At 39.9% G+C, this 24630-nt stretch overlaps 1 long non-coding RNA gene across 1 annotated transcript in view; it reads right to left on the bottom strand.

The window, feature by feature from the left end:
- The window catches only part of LOC109447781 (uncharacterized), a 54192-nt gene that overhangs the window by 1453 nt on the left and 28109 nt on the right, over positions 1-24630 (bottom strand). Inside the window, exon 3 of the long non-coding RNA XR_016022169.1 lies at positions 5367-5452. This is a non-coding gene — a long non-coding RNA (uncharacterized LOC109447781). The remainder of the gene's footprint in view (positions 1-5366; positions 5453-24630) is intronic.

The following is a 24630-nucleotide window of genomic DNA, read 5'->3' on the forward strand; positions in this document are numbered from 1 at the left end:
CTCATTCCACCAGTGATTCTGGCCAGAGGAAGGAAAACACTAGTCAGGTGGGTCATATATATATCCCCAGAGCCGGTCAAGAACGGGGGACCTCTGTAAGGGGTGGGGGAAGGGCCAGACCCGTGTGAAACATGAAATGGGTGATGTCCCAGTGACAACTCCCAAGTATGCTTGCCAAAAGGAAAATGGACCCAGGAGAGGAGAAAAGACAGCACTGCGAGTTAGTGGCACAGCCAGCAGGGCTCACCATATAACCAGAAAGTAAGGTGAGGTCAGTGTGAAAAAGCCTCCATAAAGCCACATATTTTATAATCAACATGAATAGAAGGCAAATACCCTAAATGTTGCCCATACGGCAGTGGACTTCACGGGGCAAAAAAGAAACCTTATTTTAAAACACTGAGATGTTGTTTCTTACCATGGCACAATTTAGCCTATCTTGTCTGGAGTAAATAATGGCAGTGCTTATTGCATCCTCATTTTTGCTTACAAAGCACATTCACAAATTTCATTTCTTTTCATCTTCAGTGCCGTGCTGGGTGATATAGCAGGTATTATTATTATTATTATTATTATATTTACTTTACAGGTGCATTAACTGAAGCTCAGAGAGTGTAAATGACTGGCATGGGGAGACAGAGCTGGTAAATGGTAGAGCCATAATGTAATCTCAGGTTCCCCGCCTCTAGCTCCACTCTCTTACCTCCAGACTAATGCACATCTGTAGAGTATCCTGTGCAATTGCTGTGCTGTATAAACCTTCTCTTGGGTGTACATCCCCGGCATATTTAATTCTAGCTTCCCAGGCTCAAATTCAATTTTGCAAAGTTGGTTTTTCAGGGGACCACAGTAATAACAGCACATTCAGCCTCAGAGACTTTGTCCCCCGTCAATTGGAATTCTTCACAATGCAAAGCATCTGAACCTGGCTGTTCGTCCCATTTATCAACCCAACAATATATTTCAGAAGAATATGAGCTGTAACAGATTTAAGGGATTATCAAAGCTACAGCAAGCAAGCTGGTGGTAGGACCCAGAACATTCTACAGGGCCACCAGAGTTTAAAGTCTCATTTCTTTATCTTTAGTTCAGTCACCAAATCTGTAGGCTCAGCAAAGTTCCCTATGGCCTTGTACTCTTAAATCAAGCACTCGGCAGGCTGATATATGGTCATTATTTATTACAATGGGAGACCCTTAGCTATAAAAAAATTATGTTCAGCCTAATCCCCAGCCTATTTAATACTGTCATGGAAAATAAAACCTACAATTCAACCAGCTAATGAAAATATGAAACTTCCACCGATCCACAGGTCGGTTGTACTGCCTGTCCAACTATTGCAGAAGTCATCTTTACAACACTAAGAAATTCAAACACCTTTTGAATGTGGCTGCTTGCTCTCCATCTCTGTTGCCACTACGATAATCCAAGCCACCATCACCTGTTCTACACTCTGTCTGTGTCGTCCCACTCCAATTCTTTCTCTACCCACAGCAAGACTCAAATCACAAATCTAATGCTCTCCTATGGCCCGAATCACATGGCGAAGCCTGGCTCCTGCTTCTTTCTCCAGCATGACTCTCCCGGGCCTTCCTCACTCTGTTCCCTCCCACCTCACTGGCCTGCCTTCCTAGGATGGCTTAGAATGCACCATTCTCTTGTCTGTAGCCTTGAGCACTTTCCCCCAGGCTCTAATACCCTCCACCTGGAATTCTTTCCCTTCTCCTGGCCCCTCTTCCCCGCTAGCAAACCTCCTCCTCGTTCTTCATGTCTCTGTTTAAATGCCCCACTCTCTAAGGGACCCTCTCTGCCTTTCTCACCGCCGCATCTTCACCTCCACCCAAGTTCTCTAATGCATATTCTCTTGTGACAGTCTGAACTTCTCGCTGGCAGCAATTACTGCAACTGTCATTCATCTTTGTGTAATGTGACCCCCTCCACCTCTCCTGTGAAGGCGAGGGAAGACCTGTCTTGCCACCTTTGGACTCCTAGCACTTGGCACAGTCACTGGCCATAGTGGCCCTTCCAAAAGTGCTGCAGTAAATGAATGAATGACCAGTCTTCCCTGGGCTGAGCAGATAAAGTGTTTCTGGCAGACTCTCATGTGGCCTGTTCTCCAGATCACTCTCGTCTTCTGACAGCCCACTGACCTTCATTTAGAATTGACTTTCCCTCTGCTATCCAGGGCTGTATAGTCCAAAGCACTCCCTGTCGCTAACCCATCACTCCCTCAATACATCCACCATAATCTCTCCTCTACCCTGTTTCTGTAGGTTCGGCTTGCGGCCAGCACATTCATTTTGAAAAAAGAAAAAAAAAATCTGATAAACAAATGAATTAACAATAGAGGCTACACAGACAAACAGCACAGTGTCCCAGATGCAGTATGCACTAGAAGCAGACAGTGGCTGTTTTAAATGGCTCAGCATCTATTTTCCCTTCCTCTGGTAACAGTGCTCCATTTTTATTAATTAATTAATTTATTTTTAAATAAAGAAATTCCTCTCCTTCCCTCTCAGCCCATGAGATTCAGCTGGAGCTACCATCCACTCACTGGTGGCAGAGGAGGGTATGTGACTTAGGCCATGTCTGATCCTCTGATTGGTTTAAGCACAGGTACATAACCCAAGGCAAACCCAGGAGATTTAATGTCAGCCTTTTAATGGGACTAACTAGCAAAGGGAGCCTTCCTCACTCTGGTAGAATTGAAACTAGTAGGATGCCTTCCTGTGACTTCTAAGGGAAAGGTGGTGAGGAGCAAGGCCTGTTGCCACAGAATGGGATGAGAATGAAGCTAGCATAGAGGAAAGCAGAGACAAGACTGGAGACAGAGCAAGTGTTGAAGACATTATTTGAGCCACTGGATCCTAATTGTGCCTGAAGGCTAATGAAGCGTGTTCTCTTCTTGAAGTGTGTCAGAGTTGGGTTTTTCTCACTTTCCCCCAGAAGTATCCTGACTATGCCATAACGAGTGAATAAATGAAGGAACATAGTGAAAGACAGCAGAACTGACCTTCAGAAGGCCTTGCTTCTAGTTTTGATCCTATAACTCTCAGAGCATGAGACCTTGGACGAAGCTCTGAGGTTCATTTTCCTTACCTACAGGCGGAGGATGGTGATTGAATGAGATGTTTAATATTCCTCTTAGCTTTAAACTTCTAGGATTCTGTGACACTGACATGTCCAGAAAGCCTAAACACAAAGGAATTATTTCCAAGTGGTGAGAATTCAGAATGAGGGCCTGGAAAGGAAACTGTACTGGATGGGGGGAACCTTTCCTGGCTCATCCATATCTCACGTATGCACAGCTTCCTATTATATTTCCAGGTTAAAGAAACAAGGAACTTCCTTGAACTGCTGCTGATAGAACTTACTGGAGTTTGAAACTAACAAATAGCAAAATAGCAACCTCATACTCAGCAGTGGAGTTTCATGAGAAGGTTTGTCTATTTCAGTCACTGCAGATATCTATATCATCTATATCTATATCTACACCTACAGCTGTATCTATATCTCTCTCCATCTCCATATATTTGTGTATGTATATGGATATATATATATATATATATATATATATATATATATAAAACCTTACATTAAATATATGTGGGAGATGTGTATTTTCTTAGATTTAAGATAATATAAAAATACAGTTATTCCTAATTAAGTATAAGGAATAATAACATTTATAATTCTAGCCGGACTAGTACACAACGTAGAGCTAGTAAGGAAGTAAATGCAATAGCACATATTATCGCACACGGATAAATGAAAGAAAATGTGGCTATTATTCTGGTCATAATGGATAGCATCATAAGATTTGTGACCAAAACTGTTTCAACTTTTAACTAAATATGTCTCTGGAACGCCATTCGAACCAAAGACACATTCTATTTAAAAGAAGTACTTTTCTTACTAAAGAAACAACTACCATATAAAAATAGACATTGAGCCAGAGTCTAATCTTATATGTCAATGAAAATTCTCCCACAATTATTATTAGTGGCATCCTGATTTATCTATTTTCCCTCCGAGTTACATAAACTGAAAATCTAACTTTGCACATAAAACACATAAGCCATCAAAGTAGAATAATTCTGTTTCTTCGTACTAGCCATTTGTATTTCCATGAGGTAGTTTCAAGCAATTTTTGTCTATATGATATGTTATTCCTTGGCCTCTCACATAACGTGAACTAAAAAATGAAATCTTTTCTAACTTCCCCATCATCACAGAAGGACCACACCTCCTTAATCATCTTTCAACTAGCCTTAGATGTAAATTTTCAAACCACCTTTAAACTTCTCTTTCAGCTTTTTCATATCATTTGTGAGGGCATTCAGGGCCCCTTAGCTCTGGTCCAGTGAAGAGCAATTGGAAAAGCATGAAGTAACTGGGACGCTTCTAGAGTATTGGGAACACAGGTAAGGGAGGGGGATGCATTGAAAACATTTTGCTTTACATAATCCAGAACCTGATCTCATGAGTGATAAGGCAAATTAAGCTTTCAATGTGGTCTTTGTTAACTATTATTCAAAGGCTCTGAAGAAAGAGGAAAATACAACAACTTTCCTTCACCTATTTGTCAAGCCATAAATAAAAGGCTAGGTTACAGCATGTAGCACAAACCATTTTGAAAGCATTTTATTTTCTTCTTTCATGGGGCTATAAAATTATATGGTGCATTTTCAATTTACTTAGCAAATTGCTGGAGGAAAAGAGCTTAGGAAATATTCGTTTCCTATGGAACACAGGAAATATGCACGGCCTTCTCTCTATCTCTTTTTCCTTTAACTTGTGGATTTAGGCCAATATTTTTTAACTCATTAGCCTTTGACTCAGTAATTGTTAAGCACAGCTGTGCAGTTGTTTGGTAGTTATTTTCACACGTACTTGGTACGTGTGTATACTCAGTATGCAAACCAAAGTGGAACTGTATCCATTGACAGTTGTTTTCATTCATTTATTCATTCAACAAATGTTTATTGAGCACCTGCCATGTGCCATGTACTGGAGCTAGCAAGGCAAACAGTTTCATCTCTGTGCCCATAAAGCATAAGGTCCAACACAGGAGACTGAGAATAAGTGGCAGGAACAATACAGCGTATGAAGTAAAATGTCCGAGGGACGCTCCAGGAGCAGCCGGAGGTTCAGGATGCCCATTTCGGTGGCGTCATTGTTGAGACAGGCCCCTCCAGGGAGGGGGTACCTCTCAGCTGAAGCCTGACACATGGGAAGGAGCTTAACTAAGCAAAAACAAAAGAGAGGGAGAGGCTGCTCCCAACAGATCCATAGCACAGTCTAAACACCAGGAGCATCTAAACGAAGGAATTGTGCTAAAACAAATATCAATGTTTAAATTTTACCTTTGGACAGTCTGAAGAATGATGTGCAGTGGTGACTGTCTCTGTGGGTCGCTGATCAACGGGCTGATGACCACGTAGCAGAAAACCTAGGCACAGACAGAAGGAAGCAGATCAGAGCAGAGATCCCAAAATGACCAGAAGCCATTTCATGTTGTGAAAATCTCAAAAATTTCCTGAAACAAAGGTCACTGACATTTCAGATGAACAGACTGAAAGAAAAATGTGAAATGGAAAGAAGGATAGTGGGAAAACAAACAGATGACACTGACAGATGTTTTCAAAAGAGCTTATACACAGTTTTCCATTCACTTTCTTCAGTCCCTGTTGCAACAAATCCTGTTGACAAGTGCCTTTGCAACTTCCCAGTACATAAAAACTTTATTTGAAACCTTATTTGAAAAATTATCATATGGTGCTTTTTTTCTTGCACTTTAAGGACAGGAGAATCCATATCCAATTCATATCTCCGTTATGAGGGTTGAGAAGCAGAATTTATTCAATTGAGTTTAGGTTACTAAATATTTATATTTTGGGATTGAGGGTTCTTCTTTTTTTTTTCTAGTTTTAGGTTAAACCCAGATGTTTTTGATCCTTGCAAAATCACAACAGATATGGAATACATTCAGCAATAATCTATATAAATCTTAGCACAATGCCTGGCATATAATAAGTGCTCAATAAATGTTAGCTAGCATTATTGTTGATATGGCATGCTTACAGTAAATAAATACAAAATGTTTTTCTAAGACATACACACTCTTTTAAAATAAATAAATAAATACATACATACATACATACATAACCAGTACAGGCACACAGTGAAAAAAGCAAATCGTTCCCAAACACTTACAATGGAAAACAGCAGTGACTGGCTCGCCTCCTCCCACTCCCACTCGCCCATTCTGTTCCTCAGGTGCAGCGAGGCACCTGTAAGTCTTTCAGTTGTTCCTTTAGGGGGTTGCCTCCTATTTCTAAGTTACAGGCCTATACAACTTCCTATTGGTGAACGAATTTGAGGCATTACGAACTGACTTCTTTCCATGGCAGACAAGGATTTTGATCTCTCGCATCATTCACTTATTGGTTCACGCCACAAATAATTTTTGAACACCTACTGTGCCAAGCACAACCTGGGCCCTGAAGATGCCACTGTGAACAACACAGACACAATTCCTTGCCTATGGGGACCTTTCATTCCAACGTTGAAGAGAGACATTAAGCAAGTGAAATACATAGTATGTCAGGTGGGTTGTAAATGGAGAAAAAGAAAGTAGCGAGGAAGGACACGCAGTGCTGGGTGGCGGGGCTGCAGTTGAAATGAGTTGGTCGGAAAATGCTTCACTGAGAAGCTGATTATTTGTTAACAGACTCTGATCTTGGGAAATGTTCCTATGTTGTTTCTTTGATAATGTCTTCACCTTCATTGTTTCTAGCCTAGCTTTGGGGATCCCTGCGAGTCATAATGTTGATCCTGCTGGCTTAATCCTCTAGGCTGTTTGAATATTTTAAGTATTTTTTTCTGTCTTTATCTTTTTGTTCTGTTCTCTGGGAGATTTTTCCTTGATTAGATCTTTTTAACTTTTCATACAACAGGTATGTGAAGGTCTTTTTTTCTGGGACTCTTGAGGTCTCCTGGGAAGTCACCTCTGACCTTGAGGACAGAAACCAGGCTGCTGACATTCTCTTATTTTTAAGAAACAGATGGCAGTCAACTGACCCATATAATCTCCCTATTTTCAGCCCTAAGCCTACCATCGGCTACTCTACCTGGCATTCCAGAATCTAAGTCTTTCCGGGATTCCTCTGGGCAAATCGGATTTCTTTTGTCTCTAGCTCCCTTTGTGTGAGGTCAAAGAAGCAGGTCCTTCTGCTCTGCTAAATTTGCTAAATCTGGATTCCAGAAATGTGTGGAAGTGTCTTATTTGCCATTGATTCCAAACTCATTATTTTTGTCCTCATGGATCTACACCTTTTAAATGCCCTTGCTATGATTCTGATGGGGTCTAGGGAAGAAGAAGCAATTAATGTATTGACTGACTTGCCTTTTATAATCAGATTCCCATGTACAATTTTTAAAAACATTTATTAATTATTATAATTTCCATTATATATACTTACATTTTACCATATTTGTCCCCAATATATATTACATGTGCATATATGTATGTATGTATATATATGTGTGTATACAACGATATGTATGTGTGTATAATCTTTTCTCCATCATTCTACTCTTTTAAGACCAGTAAGAAGGGCTGGAGTGTAGATTTGTTTTAGGAAATGATCACAGAAGACACTAGAGAGAAGTTTTTTAAAACGGAGCCAGATCCTGAAGGGCCATGTAAGCAAAGTTAGGATGTTTGACGTTTATTCTATGATCCATAGAGAACCACTGAATGACTTGAGCAGGGAATGAGGTAATGAGCTTTATATTTTAGAAAAATCACTGGCGACAGCCTAAGGAATTTAGTAGAGGCAAAACAGAAATGAGGATCCGTTCGCAGACAATTGCAATGATGCCAGCAAGAGATAAAGGTGGCCCGGACAGAGGCAGTGTCGGGACACTGAGAGAAGTGGACCAATTGGAGATACGCGGGAAGCAGAGTTGATGAGTCTTGGTGTTAGAAATGGGGGTGGCAGTGGAAAGAGGAGTCCAGATAATTCCCCACTCTGACCCAGGCAGGTGTGTGCTGGAGCCGTTCACTAAGACAGGAGGCATAAAAGGAGAAGTAGATTAAAAAGACGCCGGGAGAGAAGAGGCGAGGATCCGAAGCCACCTGCAGTCACCAAGGCTGGCCACAGCCAATAGAGATATCAGCATGGAAGGAGGAGCAGTCTCACCTGAATGCACATGGAGGCACTGATATCTCCTGTAGGACACTGACCAGAGATGATGATTTGGGGACTAAAGTGACAACAAGACTCTATTACCTTACAGAAAAAAATCATCACAATTTTGGGAACTTATATTCAGGGACAGAGGAAGTGTACTCTCACTGAATAAATTTCAAATTGTATTTTTGTTGTAGGCCATGCATCGGGGATTCTATATACTCAGTACAGCTATATGAAACGCTCTAATCCCAAAAGCAAAGATACACATTCTATTCAAGCACACATGCAACGCTTATCAAAACCAACCACATACCAGTCACAAAGGATAGCCTAAAATTTTCCCAAATTTGATGTCATACAGATTACCTTTTTAATCACATTATCACTAAATTAGACATCAATAATAACAATATGGAAAGGAGGAACACCACACTTTGGTTAAACGCACTTGGAAACAATTCATGAGTTAAGGAGGAAATGATGATGGAAATTATAAAATATTTAGACCTGAACAACCATAAAAATACTATATATCAGAATAGTACTATGTATCAAGGATACAGCTAAAGTGGTTTCTAGATATAATTTATAGCCTCACATGTTTCCTTAAAAGAGAATTGAAACAAATAAACGTTTAGTTCAGGAAAGTACATTAAATCACTCAAAGAAAGTTAGATATTAAAGATCTTATCTTTTTTGATACAAAATATTATTGGGAGTATTTTGCCACAGTTAAAAAAAAAAATGGTGGTGGGGGGGTATTGTTGGGAAAATGAACAAACACTTATTTGCCCTGAGTAAAATGTATATCAGCCAAGTAATAAAAATGCTGATTTCCTTCAGTCTACCATCTTTGTCTTTTTCTATATATTGATCGAAAACTTCAACGCGTTAGTAGATATTCGGCTTTCTCATATATTATGTATATATAATATCTATATGTATATGCAATACAATTCCCAGTATGTCTTATTATAGTCCAACTTGGACATTTTGGCCTCTAAATAGAAAACAGCTCTGAGAAAAGCAAGATGGAGGAATGAATATGACCATGCGCCTGGGGTTAGACAGCACTAAATTCTGTCTCCACTTTACCTCACCTTAGCTGGGTGACTTAGGTACATCTTTTGTAACCTCTGAAAACTTCAGTTTCCTTCTCTGTAAGTTAGAATTGCTGTAACATTAGCACCGTCGCAAATGAGCGTTGTGATGGTTATCAGTTACTGCGTGGGCAAGGCGTACCTCACTGCTCAGCGGAGCCAGTGACCATTAAATAGTAAGTAATTAGTATTAGAAAAAGGATAATAATACTTTATGGTGAAAGGGAACTTTTAATTTTGACAAGCACTTCAAGTATACTTTTCGTTTGGCTTTTGATATTCATAATACTCCAGAGGTAGGTTTAATTGGGCCTTATTCCCATTTTACAGATAGGGCAAGTGAAGTCCTAAAAAACTTAATAACTTTGTCTAAAATCACAAAACCAGTCAGGGACTATCTGGTATCAGAACCCTGAGTTCCTGACTCCTTGGTTCATTGTTCTTCCTATGATGTGTTTCAACAAAGATGTTAGTTAGAGGGCTCTTTATTAATAATGGACCTTGATTTTATTAGCTAAATGGGATGCAGATTCATTTAATTATCTTTTAAGATAACAGTAGGAAAATTAATACTCTATAAAAATATAGACCTAGAATGGGACCTTTCTTGGACCAAAAAGACCTATAGAATTTGTGCACTTTTGAAAAAAAAAAACTAAGGTATAATTTACACAAAGTAAAAATTTACCCTTTCTAGTGTAGTTTTGTGAGTTTTGACAAACATCTACATACGTGTGACCATCACCACAGTTAAGACATAGGACAATTCCATTACCCCAAAACTGCCCCTATGTCACTTTGTAGTCACCTCCTTCCTTCATCCCCAGTGCTTGGCAACTGCTGATCTATTTTCTCCATATATAACTTCATCTCTTTCAGAATGTCATAAAATGACATACAGTGTGTAGCCGTTTGAGTTTGGCTTCCTTCCCTTAGCATAGTGCTTTAGAAATTCATTCATGCTTTTTGCATTTTTCCTTTTTTCTTTTTTCTCTTTTTTTTATTCCTGAGTAGTAAGTAGCCCAGTGTAAATGTACCACCATTTGTTTATCCGTTCCCCAGCTAAGGGATACTTGGGTTGTTTCCAGATTTTGGTGATTACAAATAAAGCCATTATAAACATTCACATATAGGTTTTATGTGAACATAAGTTTTTAGTTCTCCTGAGTAAATACCTAGAAATAGCGTTGTTTTGTGTTTAACATTCTGAGGAACTGTCAGACTGTTTGCTAGAGTGGCTACACAATTTACATTCCCACCAGCAATGCATGAATGTTCTAGTTGCTCTGATTCTACAAGCAATTAGTACTCAGGTGTGGTCTGGTTTGATTTGGTTTGGCTTCTTTTTTACCATTCTAATAAGTGTTAAATGACATTATGTTTTACTAAGAGACTGTTACAGACTGAATGTTTGTGTTCCCTCAAAAGTCATATGTTGACATACTAACCCCCAATGTAATGATATTTGGAGTTGGGGCCTTTTGGGGTGATTAGGTCATAAAGGTGGAGCCCTCGTGAATGGATTTGTGCCCTAATAAAAGAGATCTCAGAGAGCTCTTGCACCCCTTTCACCATGTGAGTTCATAGGGAGAAGGTGGCCATCTATGAACCAGGAAAGAGGGTCTCACTAGACAGGACAAATCTGCGGGTGCCTTGATACTGGTCTTTCCAACTTCCATAATTGTGAGAAATAAATTTCTATTGTTTATAAACTACCCAACCTGTGGTATGATGTTATAGAACCCCAAATGGACTAAGACAAAGGCATTAAGGACCCCTGTTAAAACGAACAGCTATTCTAGTTGACAAGAAAAGTATAAACAAGTCTCTAACCAATAACGTAGCTAGTTGTTCCTCTTCCTTATCCAGTTGGGTGTATTGCTTAAATATAGATATGAGTGCATACACATACACAGACACGTCAGTAAATCTCACAACTTTTGTCAGTGGTCGCCCTTTTGGATTATCAGAGAGGACTTTCTCCTCGGACTTGAGTAATGTACACTCTTTTACACTTTTCCAAAGGGAGAAAACAAAGCTTATCAAGTTTGGTAGGCAGAATAATAACCCCCAAAGAGGGGGTCATCCTAATCTAATGAACCTGTGAATGTGTAATATTTCGTGGCTTGGGGGCTTAACGTTGCAGATGGAATTAAGGTTGCTGCTCAGCAGATCTTGAGATGGGAAGAGTATCCTCGATTATCCAGGAGGGCCTAATGTAATCACAAGGGGTCTTTAAAAATAAAAGAGGGAGAGACGAGAATCAATGTCCAAGTGATGCAGCATGAGAAACACTTGACCTGTCATTTGCTGGCTCTGAGGATTTAAGCAGGTCACAAGCCAAGAAATGTGTGCGGCCTCTAGAAACCAGAAAAAATGCGAGGAAACAGATTCTCCCATAAGCCTTCCAAGGGAACGCAACCTTGCCAAATGCCCGTATTTTACCCCAGTGAGACCTATTTTGGACTCTGACATCCAGAAACTCAAGAGAATAAATTCGTGTTGTTTTAAGCCACTGGCTTTGTGGTAAATTGTCATTTTGGTGCATAAGAGTCCATTTCAAGAAGAAAAACCATGTGGCCACTAACGACTGATTTCTGAAAGTTTTTCTTCCCATTAACTCACAAAAGCGTGAATATGAAAAGATTGCAATTCCTGCCTTTGCTGTCGTGTCTCAGGATTTAGTGCTGGGACATCTCATTCCTCTCTCTTCTTGCTGCTCTAACATTATCCACACTCATGGCTTTAGAAGCTGTTTGTATATGTGCATGATTCACAAGTTTGCATCTCTCACTTAGCCCTTCTTTCAGTTCAGAATATCTCCACTGGATATCTCACAGGGATTTCAAACTTCACATGCCCAACACTGAACTCTTGATTTTCTATGCCCCACCCTACCTCCTTACACCCGCAGCCTGCCTTTCCCTGCAGTCCCGCAATTGCTCATGATAGAAACTAGTCAAAAATCATTTGGCACCCCTCCTCAACCTCCAATTACCAAGTCTTGTCAAGTCTATCTTCAAATACATCTCTAATTTAACCAGTTCTCTCCACCTTTTGTCAACGATCTAGTCCAAGCTACCATCATCTCTTCCCTGAAATACTGTAACAGCCTCCTAATATCCCTGCTTCCCCCAGAGCCCCTCCACACTGTAGCCGGAGTGACCCTTTAAAAATTGAATAAGACGACATCATTCCTCTGCTTAAAACCCTTTACTGGCTCCCCATTGCTCATACAAGAAAATCCAAACTCTGGAGCATGGCTTACAAGGTCCTACATGATCCTGCCCCACCGCTCCAATCTACCTCAAGCCACTATCCCTCTCAGGCTCTCTGGAAAATGGTGCAGCCACATTGGCCTTCTTTTAATTCCTTGAACATCCCAATCTCCTTCCTATGCAGGGCCTTCATGCAAACAATTCCTTTTGCCTGGAACACATTTCTCCCAACTTTCTACATAGTAAGATTTCAAATTTCCTAGAGAGCTTTCCTCTGACTTAAAGGGGTTCTCGTAACATCCTAGTTTTTTCCCCCACAATTCTTATCAAAATCTATAATTATACATGTACTTGTTTAATTTCTGTGACTGTCACTTGCCTAGAAGCTCCTTGGGACAGAGACCACGTCTGTTGTGTTCATCTCTGTATTGCTAGACCCAGGCGCAGTGCCCAACACATTGCAGGTACTCAATAATTTTGATGAAGAAATAAATTAACAAATAAATGATGAATTTGGATAAAGTAAACCGAATTTTTAAAGCTCTCCTACCTTACCCCCTTCTGGAGATTATTTCTTCTCTTGTCCCCATTCAGACTATCTTTGTCACTTACTCCCACCTTCCCTGGGCAAGCCATATGCTCTGAAACTTTTCTGCAGTATCAAAATATATCTATCCTGTCACATTCCCACAGGGACCCTGCCCTCTTCTGGCCAATATGGGAACCGATTCCATTTTAATGGATGCTTAAGGACTAATTTATTTTCCTTCGCAGATATTTTTATCTTAACCAGCAACTTCTAGAAAACCAAGAGTTTGCCTCAAAATAAAGACTCCAAATAAACTTCTGTTTAGTGATGTATATAAATCAAGTCCATTACCAAACTCATGAGTGATGAATCCATAAATATAACCATGGCAGTCTTCATTTGTTAATTCAACACCTATTTATTAACTATCTACTCTGGTTGAGAGATGTAGACTTCTTCAAGGAGCTCTGATCCAGTAGGAAGAAAGATATTGTAACTGAAAGAATGAAGCTGTCACCTCTGTAAACAACTTCCCATCTCAGCTCCCTCAGACTAGGTCACTGGGAACGAGGCTGAAAACTGAATCAGCAACTATACATTATGGCACGCTACTAAGACCTCCTCATATTGCCATCATGTCTGAGACAATATACTTTATGACAAAACTTAAGGGTAAGATCAAGGTAAAGAGCTAATACTACTCCGCAAATCTCCCGGGGGACGTTTAGGAAAACCTTTCTCTCTTACAGGCTTAGATAACATTGTCTTTGAGAATTGTTGGTGCTTGTATGTGTATGATCCAACAATCGCTTGCTGGACAAGGGGACACACTTGCTGGACTGAGTGACTGCCTCTCACCCTAGGAGGAAGACACAAAAAGTAGTTTGGATTTGGAAGAGGCATGTCCACCTTGGACTACCTGGCGGCACTTAGAATGCCAGAGGCCACCTTGCATTTGTCTGCTGGAGCCACCACTCTCCCTCACTCCACTCTCAGCCCTGGTAGGATTTCCCAAAAGGTGGGTGCGGTTTCTCCTGTGGAATTTAGAAAGAAGAGGCACATATCTAAGGACAGGAGTAAGGAACATGCACGAAGAAACACCGGTGACTTGCTCAACTTCTTGGAGTAGTTTCCCTTGGACTATGAGAAATGTCATCTTTAGTGTACAATTTGATATTATTGTTTTATTATATTATACAATTATTCTGTTATAGTATTACCATAATATTAATATATTATATCATATTATTACTATAACACTCCATTTGTCAATTCTCTTTAGATGCACCAAATCTTCAGTAACATCTGATTTACCCATGCATCAATGTATGAATGTGGAAGCAAACATAGAATAATGCAGTATAAAAATATTCATCAGAATCTTTTGGTGGCTGAAAATCAAATTGGCTTAAGTGAAAAAATGAATTCATTGGATCACTGAACTGAAAATCCAAGTGCTTAAACTATATATTTTAAAAAATCTCAATATTGTGATAGCATAGTACGGTGTCAGATGGTTGCTGGACTTATCAGGGTGATCACTTCTTTAGGTATATAAATGTTGAATAACTATGGGGTACCCCTGAAACTAATATTATATTGTATGTTAGCTATATTTTTAATAAGAATAGTTTTTAAAAATCTCTCTTTCCTTCTCCTAGTGCTATTTTCCTCTATGTTGTCTTTATTTTCAAGCAGTCTCTCCCATAGATTGGTAGGTACAATGGCCACTAATTGCTCCAATTTAGCAGCTCGACAAAAATCAGCTTTTATTTCCAAAAGGTTTCAGTAATAGTACTAGGCAGATACTTATTTGCGTCACTTGTCTAATCCCAAATGAATCACTGTGGCTAGAAATGGCCAAACGTGGGTAAAGTGCCCATCTCCAGAGCCAGGCCCTTGAGCCACATAGACCAAATCTGACATGACAAATCTTGAGGACAGACACGTAGCCTTAAAAAATAGATATGTAATATTATGTCATGTATTGATAACGCTTCTAAATAAAAATAAAGTAAAGAGATAGAGAAGGACAACGTCTGCTTTTTTAGAAAGGATCAGCAGCAAATGAGATCGGGGAGCTGGTCTTGTACTCTCTGACGTGGAGTGTTCCAGGTGTGGAGAATGACAATGCAAAGGCTCTCAGGGGGGTGTGTGCTGAGAGGATTTGACAGACAGTAGAATGCCCATGTGTCCGGAGTCCAGCCAGCAAGTAAATGGTAGGAGATGAAGAAAGAGAGATAGACAGGCAAATCAGGGACAGTTTTGTAGAAGATGGCAAAGACTATAGATTTTATTCTAAATGTGATGGAAAGGTATTGAAGTAATTTGAACACAGGCTTGAAATGATATTCCTTATATTTTAAGAGGATGACTGCCTACTGTTAAAGATGCATTATTAGGAGGCATTGGGGAGCAGGAGAGAGGAAACAGATGAGTTAGGAGGCACAGCACACCAAGAGATGAAAGATAACAGTGGCTTGGACTACAGTGGTGGTAGAGGAAGTTGGATATATAGTTAGATTCAAGAATTATCTTTGAAGTTAATGCCAATAGGATTAGGAGATGCATTTGATATAGGAGGTGAGAGAAAGAAAAGAGTCCAGGATGACTTCAAGATTTCATGCTAGAGGAAGCAAGGGTTTCATTTAGGTGACAATATGTAAAGAATAATGGCAGTATGTCACAACACACACACACACACACACACACACACACACACGTTTTATTAAAGAGCTCATGAACTCTGTTACTTGGGATCTGGCAGTCAGTGCCTGCACATGTCTGGTAATTCTAAACATCACTCTGAAGACTAACATCCTTCAGGCCCCCAGGGAAACACTTCTCTGTATCTCTTGCCCCATATCCTTAAACTATAAGCATATGACTACCCTGAAAGTGTATTGGTTGTGCATTTGCCAGTGCCAGAGATAAAACGCTGCTTTGAGTGAGAAGAGGGCTTGAGCAGTGGAAGTACTTAGGTAAGAGAGAAAAACAAATGAACTTGTCACATCTTTCCTCTTGCATAAATAACATCGTTTCCCAATAGTACTGAGCATCGATTTTCTTGTGTCTCTTAATGTTCCAAATTGCAGCCTGGAAGATACTCACCAATTGGCTCATTATTTAAAACTGTTGCATATGGCTTCTGAAGAAGGCAATTTGCAACATTTAAAAAATTCACATTACTTTTAAATTTATACACATAGACTTAGTTCTAACTAATGAATGAAATACAGTCACGTGCCACTTAACAATAGGGATAGTTCTGAGAAATGCATCATTAAGTGATTTTATCATTGTGCTAACATGACCGAGAGCACTTACACAAACCTAGATGGTATAGCCTCCTACACACCTAGGCTGTATGGTACAGCCTATTGCTCCTAGGCTACAAGCCTGTACAGCATGTTACTGTACTAAATACTATAGGCAATTGTAACAGAATGGTATTTGTGTATCTAAACATACCTAAACATAGAAAAGTTACAGCAAAAACATGGCATAAAAAGATTTTTAAAAAATGGTGCATCCGTATGGGGCACTTACCATGAATGGAGCTCACAGGACGGAAGTTACTCTGGGTGAGTCACTGCGTGAGGGGTGAGTGAATGTGAAGGCCCAGGACATTACTGCACACTGCTTTAGACTTTGTAAACACTGTTCATGTAGGCTACACTACATTTATAAAACAACACGGGATTAAATCAAGCATAAGAGAAAAACGATACAATCAAGAGACGCGGTAAACACGAGGTATATGAGGCTGCTGCCAATGTAACACAGCATACTGTTTTACAGCAAACTTTTTCTATAAGTAGAAAGAGCGCACTCTAACAATGAAAAGTATAGTATGGTGAATACATAAACCAGTAACATATCATTTGTTATCATTATCAAGTATTATGTGCTTTACATAATTGTATGTGCTATACTTTCATATGACTGGCAGTGTATTTGATTTATTTACACCAGCATCACTACAGACACATGAGTAATGCATTGCACTATGATGTTATAATGCTACAACATCATTAGGCAAGAGGAATTTTTCAACTCCATTGTAATCTTATGGGACCACTATTGTATACGTGGTCCATTGTTGACCAAAATGTTATTATGTGGCACCTGACTGCATAATACTGATTATTACATTAGTAATTAGATGATCATTGAACACCAGATTTGCAAATAATTTTACTTTCATAAAAATATTTAATAATATTTAACTTTTCAAAACAATTACATTTAAATAGGTGAAAATTAGGAGACAAAGAGACAGAGTCCTGCAGAGGCAAGCCTTGAACTTTGATTCTATAAAGTGATCAGCTGCATTTTCTTATTCATAGTCAATCCTTCATGGGTATCCCAGCACCAGTATATAGGTATGAACATTTTTTGGAAATGGACCAGTTTTATTTTTAGGTTTTTTATTTAAAATTTTGATATGCATTAATTATCATGTGTATTTTGCCTTTCAATTTTGTAGACAATTTAAAATATTTGAAAGGCCTGAAACAATAAACTTGATAGAAGAAAACATAGGTACTAAACTTAAGGACCTTGGGTTCAAAAGGGATTTTATGAATTTGACCTCAAAGTTAAGGGAAGAGAAAACAAAATAAATGAATGGGACTATATCAAACCAAGAAGCTTCAGCACAGCAAAAGAAACCATCAACAAAACAAAAAGGCAACCAATTAAATGGAAGAAGATATTTGCAAACAATGCCTCTGATAAGGGGCTAATATCCAAAATATATAAGCAGCTCATGCAACTCAATAACAAATAAACAAACAGTCCAATTAAAAAAACGGGAAGAGGACATGAACAGAAACTTCTCCCAAGAAGACATACAAATGACCAACAGATATACGAAGAAAATGCTCAACTGTACTAGCTATTAGGGAAATGCAAATCAAAACCACAGTGAGGTATCACCTCACACCTGTCAGAATGGCTGTCATCAACAAGACAAATAATAACAAGTGTTGGAGAGACTATGGAGAAAAAGGAACTCTCATACACTGTTGATGGAATATAGATTGGTGCAGCCGTTATGGAAGGCAGTATGAAGGTTCCTTAAAAAAATTAAGAATTGGGCCAGCCCAGTGGCTCAGGTGGTTAGAGCTCCATGCTTCTAACTCCGAAGGCTGCCGGTTCGATTCCCACATGGGCCAGTGGGCTCTCAACCCCAAGGTTGCCAGTTCAATTCCTCGACTCCCGCAAGGGATGGTAAGCAGCACCCCCTGCAACTAACAACAGCAACTGGACCTGGAGCTGAGCTGCGCCCTCCACAACTAAGATTGAAAGGACAACAACTTGACTTGGAAAAATGTCCTGGAGGTACACTCTGTTCCCTAATAAAGTCCTGTTCCCCTTCCCCAATAAAATCTTTAAAAAAAAAAAAATTAAGAATAGAATTACCATATAACCCAGGAATCCTTCTCCTGGGTATCTACCAAAAAAATCTGAAAACATTTATCCATAAAGATATAGGTACTCCGATGTTCACTGAAGTATTGTTTACCGTGGCCAAGACAAGGAAACAACCAAAGTTGTTAGATGATTGGATAAAGAAAATGTGATATATATATACTGTCGTGCGAGGCGGCCTGCGGGGTCTCTGCTCCAGCTCCCCACACAAGGACGCAGGATATGGTGAAGCCAAAAAGGAACACCCACGGAGCCATAGGTAGGGGAGTCATACCACTATGGTCTCACTGGAGGTTGGGTTCACCGGACGTGCGACCTGCTGTCCGTTTTTCTGCCAACTGACCGACGACTCTCCTCGACTCTGCTCTGCTCTCCTTGGTAGCCGCAGCAGTTATATCAGCGGCTAATTGGCTAACTGGCTACAGCTGACGGCCATGTACTACCCGAGCCAGCACCTTTCCACGTGAGGCCGAGAGCCTAGAAACTACTTTCTGGGGCTCTGTCCCCACATATACACAATGGAAGATGATTGGATAAAGAAGATATGGTATATATACGCAATGGAATACTACTCTGCCATAAGAAAAGATGAAATACAGCCGTTTGTGACAACATAGATGGACCTTGAGATTACTATGCTAAGCGAAATATTTCAGACAGAAAAAGCTGAGAACCATATGAATTCACTCATATGTGGGATATAAAACTGAAAGCCACAAAGGAACAAGCCAAACAAATAAAGAAACAGTAACCTCATAGACACAGACAACAGTTTAGTGGTTACCAGAGAGTAAGGGGTTGAGGGGGCATGGTAGGAGAGGGTAATGGGGGTCAAATATATAGTGATGAAAGGAGAACTGACTCTGGCTGGTGAACACACAATGTGATATATAGATGATGTATTATAGAATTGTACACTTGAAACCTATGTAATTTTACTAACCATTGTCACCCCAATAAATTTAATTGAAAAAAGATTACACGGCAAAAAAAAAATTAAAATTAAAGAAATAACTTTCTTGAACACACAAAAAATATTTTAAGCTTTGCTTTTACATTTACTCTAATATACACAAGAGATATATTCTATTTTGTATCCGTTCACTACAACTACATTTTATTGTTTAATCCTTTAGATCATAATTGTCTGTATAACACAAATTAAATGAAGATCTTCATTATAATATAATAAATGGTTTTGCTAAAGAAAAATCTATTTTATGGAATAACTATATACAAATGTACATAATAATATATAATAATATGTGAATTATGTTTATCTTTTTATTGCTCATCCAAATATTTCTAGCCTATAAGTTAAATAATGTTTAATAAAGACTGTTAAATTAAATTTGATCATCTTTAATATTTTGTCAATTATGTTTCCTCATAATTTTTATTCCGTTATTATGGTGGCATGTTTGACAAGGGAGAAGAATAGAACATATTTTATTCAACCGTTGATTAGCTTGATTTATAACTTCTTAAACATTTGGGCATGTGGTATGTAGGCCTCCCTCTGTGCTTTTGCTTGGGCCCTATAAATGTTAGGAGCAGCCTTGTTCAAAATACCAAGTGAGTGCTGAGAAGAGTGTGATTAACTCTGAAAGGTCAGGGAAGGTTCCACTGAGGATGTGATGCTTGACCAGATCATCAAGGATGCTTAAGAGCTTACCAGGCAAAGGAGGAAGGGTATTCAGAGAGTAGGAAAAACACATGTAAAGCTTAGTGATCATATGCTGTGAAGTGTAGTAAGCTTGACGTGGCTGGGCATAAAATTGTGTGCGGGGATGGGGATAGGTGGCCATGCAGCTAGAGATAAGACTTGGAGGAAGACATCTAGAACTGGTATACATACTGTGTTTCCCCGAAAATAGGACCTAGCCAGACAGTCAGCTCTAATGCGTCTTTTGGAGCAAAAATTAATATAAGACCCGGTCTTATTTTACTATAAGACCGGTTCTTATATAACACAATATACAATATAATACAATATAAGAACCAGTCTTATATTAATTTTTGCTCCAAAAGACGCATTAGAGCTGACTGTCTGGCTAGGTCTTATTTTCGGAGAAACAGGGTATCTCTTGTTGGCACTCATCATCTACTGCTTTTATTCATTCAGAAATATCTTTTTGAGCACTTACTATATGCCAAGCATAAGGCTTGATGCTGAAGGTACACTACAAACGAGACACTGTTTTGCTCTCCAGGACTATATGTGAAGGGAGTCTAGGGGCAAAGGTGCTAAGTAACAGTCATGGTGCACGTTTTAGGAAGAACCTTAAATGAGGGATCCTAGGACAAGTATCTTTGCAATTCTACCCAGCTCAGGATCGTAAACCAAGTAATACTCCATGAATAACTGTTGAATTGAAATTACATCTGGAATATTTAAATTTATTCTTTTTTTCCCCCCCTTCTTCCACCTCCCCCCTGCCACTCTGGGTCAAGCCGTTGTTTCTCAGTCTAGTTGTGTAGGACACAGCTCCCTGGCCCATGCTGGGATTATGAGCCTTGCGCTCCCCCGGCTGAGGCAGTCAGTTGCCAGTCGTCAGTTAGCTGCTCTTAGCAGCTCATGGCTGCTCTTGCCAGCTGTCGGCCACTCATGCTGGCCACCAGCCGCTCATGGCAGCACACGGTACCCCGCAGCAGCACACAGCAGCACACAGCAGCCCACACCGACCTCCGGTTGCTCATGGCAGCCCAGCTCCAAGGAGAGCTGTTGTTCACAGTCTTAGCTGTAGAGGGCGCAGCTCACTGGCCCATGTGGGAAACGAACTGCCCACCTCGGCGGCATTAGGAACACAGCGCTCCAACCACCTGAGCCACCAGGCCGGCCTGAATTTATTCTTAAGGCTACATTGCAGCAAGCACATTTGTGAATTATGAGGTCTGACAATTAATTTTGCGAACTGTTGCAATGATACTGCTAACCTTTTTTGCTATCAGAGAGATTATTCTTTATGAATTTGTACCAACTGGACAAACAGTTAACCATGTTTACTATTTGGAAGTGCTAAAAAGGCTGTGTGAAAAAGTTAGATGACCTGAACTTTTCGCCAACAATTCATGGCTCTTGCATCACAACAATGCACCAGCTCACACGGCACTGTCTGTGAGGAAGTTTTTAGCCAGTAAACAAATAACTGTATTGGAACACCCTCCCTACTCACCTGATCTGGCCCCCAATGACTTCTTTCTTTGCCTGAAGATAAAGGAAATATTGAAAGTCTTTTTTTTTTTTTTTTTTTTTTAAGGAGTGTGCAGCTCAGTGACCCCTGTGGGGATCGAACCAGCAACCTTGGTGTTATTAGCACCAGGCTCTAACCTACTGAGCTAACTGGCCACCCAAAGGAAATATTGAAAGGAAGACACTTTGATGACATTCAGGACATCAAAGGTAATATGACGACAGCTCTGATGGCCATTCCAGAAAAAGTTCCAAAATTGCTCTGAAGGGTGGACTAGGTGCTGGCCTCGGTGCATAGCATCCCAAGAGAAGTAATTCAAAGGGACCATAGTGATATTCAGCAATGAGGTATATAGCACTTTTTCTAGGATGAGTTCGTGAACTTAATTGTCCTACCTTCGTATTTCCCCAGGTCTCAAGTCTGAGGGATGCTGGGAATCTATTAGCTCATTGTTAGAAATGCAGTGAGAGAGTTGAAGCCTTGCAAGCCATGAAATATTAATAAAAATTAATCATAAGAAATTATTATTGTCAGTAATAATAGCTGCCATTTTTCAATCATTTAGTATGTGCTGATCGCTATGTTAAGTGCTCTGTCTGAACAATCTATGATCTCTTAATTCTTACACCGACCCTGTGACATAGATGGAGATACTAAAGGGTAGCAAAATTAATTAACCTGCCCTGATACAACTAATAAGAGACAGACCAGAAGTTCAAACCCAGGTCTACCCACAAGTAGAGAGACATGGAAGGGGTCACACACACACACACACACACACACACACACACACACACACGGAACAGGCAGTGCTTTTAAAATAGTCCAAAGAGCTGTGATCACCCTCAAAATGCACCGTCTGGTGTTTTTTTTCTCTCCTGATGATTTTACACGATCTGGACAATGGCCACATCTATATGATAAACAGATGGGGCATGGACTCTTTCCATCTGGTCCGTCTCTAAAACATGCTCATCTCAGTAGATTGGTTCTGGAGTTTCTATGGCGGGTTAAGGAACTCTCCAGCCAATAAGGAAACACAGTTCCTCAATTAACAGAGCTAAGAGACAAGAGTTTCATTTTGCTGGGATTCTAAGTCCTGTTAGTGACACTCTATTTGCCCCATCAAGCAACCAGTTGAGAGACACACTGTTTCTTGCAAACTAGATGCATTTCCTTCTATTAGAAATGTTTAGAAGAATGTAAATATTAAGAGAAGGGAAAGAATTACTTCTCAGGATATAAAAGCTTGATGAAGAGTTTTCTGTACAGATGAATTTTAGCTGCTAAGAGCCAGACAATGTTGGGAGAGTTTACTGAAGAAAAACAAAGGAGCCGTACCACCATGTACGGCTCTGCAGGTTGTTCACTGCATATGGGTACCCAGCTGAGGTGGCAAGTGAGACTAAAACCTAGCGAGCATTCTGCTTGCCATAGCATGCCCCCTGGTGCAGGGTTGTGTCTGCCCAGAAGGGGAACTTTGTTCAAATCTGTATATACTCACCAAATATACTAGTGGCAGCCCTGCCCTAGCCTCCTTCCACTGGAAGGGTGCTAGGGGTGACACTGGGGGTTCATTTCCATTTTTCCAAACCTCTCCCACAATTTGGAGCATTAGAGAGATTAAATGGAGTGGTAGACTCCAGCCCTGCACTATCCAGTCCAGTAGCCACGAGCCACATAGGGCTTTTGATCACATAGAATGTGGCTGATACAAACTCAGACGTTCTATAAATGCAAAATACACATCAGATTTTGAAGACGTCATATGAAACAATGTAAAGCATTCATTAATAATTTTTATATTGATTACATGTTAAAATGATGATCTAATATGTTGGGTTAGAGAAAATATATTATTAAAATTAATTTCACCCATTTCTTTTTACTTTTTAAATGTCACTACAAGAAATCTTAAAATTACATATGTGGCCTGCATTATACTTCTCTTGGATGGTGCTGCTCCAGAGTCAAGCAGAAGTGGTTTAAATACCTTCCCATTCACTTACCCGCTCAGTGGGCAAGTTCCTTAATCGCTCCTTTCCTGTAAAAATGAGTTTATAATCTCACAGGATTGCTCTGAAGATTAAATGAGGTAATGCATGCATCCTGACATTGTGTCTGACACAGGAATATTTAATATTACTCTAGTTTCCTGGTCACATGGTCCCAAAGGGTCAGGAGAAGCAGATGGGTATCCCCAGCATCCCAAAGCACAGGTAGAAGTTGGGTGCCAGAATCAAGTCCTATCTCTAGCTTGGGAAAGAGACCTTGCAAAGGACTTTGCCTTTCAGCTTCATTTTCACTTGTCAGAAATCCTGCCTTTGTTTCCAAAAAGTCTGCTCGCACTAAGGAACCATTCTTGCTGGAGTTGTTTGGTGCCACCTACCCGCGCCACACGGCAGCAAGGGTACCTGGATGGTAAGGTCCTCAGGGATAGTCCCTTCCCCAGGGTCTCTCTGGGGCTCACTTCTGGGTTATTTGTTTCTGTCAGCACTATTTTTGTCCCATAAACATTGCTCTTTTTCTCTTTAGGAGACTAAAAAGAAACAAAAACAAGCAAAAAAAAAAAACAAAAAAAAACAGCTCTTCTGCAAGCACAGAACCCACTGCTATGCCTGTATCCAGGAAGGTGAAGATAGGAGGCAATGTTCATAATTTTCATTTTTTGGAAAGGCCTCAAAGATCTTCATGTCTCGGTCCACACAGGTTTCTTTGTACATACATCTACAATATTTTTATTCATGAATTAGAAAGCTAGGACAGATGTAAATGCTCACTTTCTGAACAAAACCGAATGTTCATTCATCCACTCATCCCACATTTCAGAGGGGCTGACACCAAGTATCCAGGAGCCAAATTGTAATCTGAGTCAATTGCCAGTATCACAAATATCATTTTTCTCTCAATCAAAGCCTTGGGTGCCTCATGGTCATTTGTTTAGTTTGCTTT

This window comes from Rhinolophus sinicus, chromosome 1, assembly GCF_057876585.1.
Source record: "Rhinolophus sinicus isolate RSI-liver-muscle chromosome 1, RSI-T2T, whole genome shotgun sequence".
Lineage (NCBI taxonomy): Eukaryota > Metazoa > Chordata > Mammalia > Chiroptera > Rhinolophidae > Rhinolophus > Rhinolophus sinicus.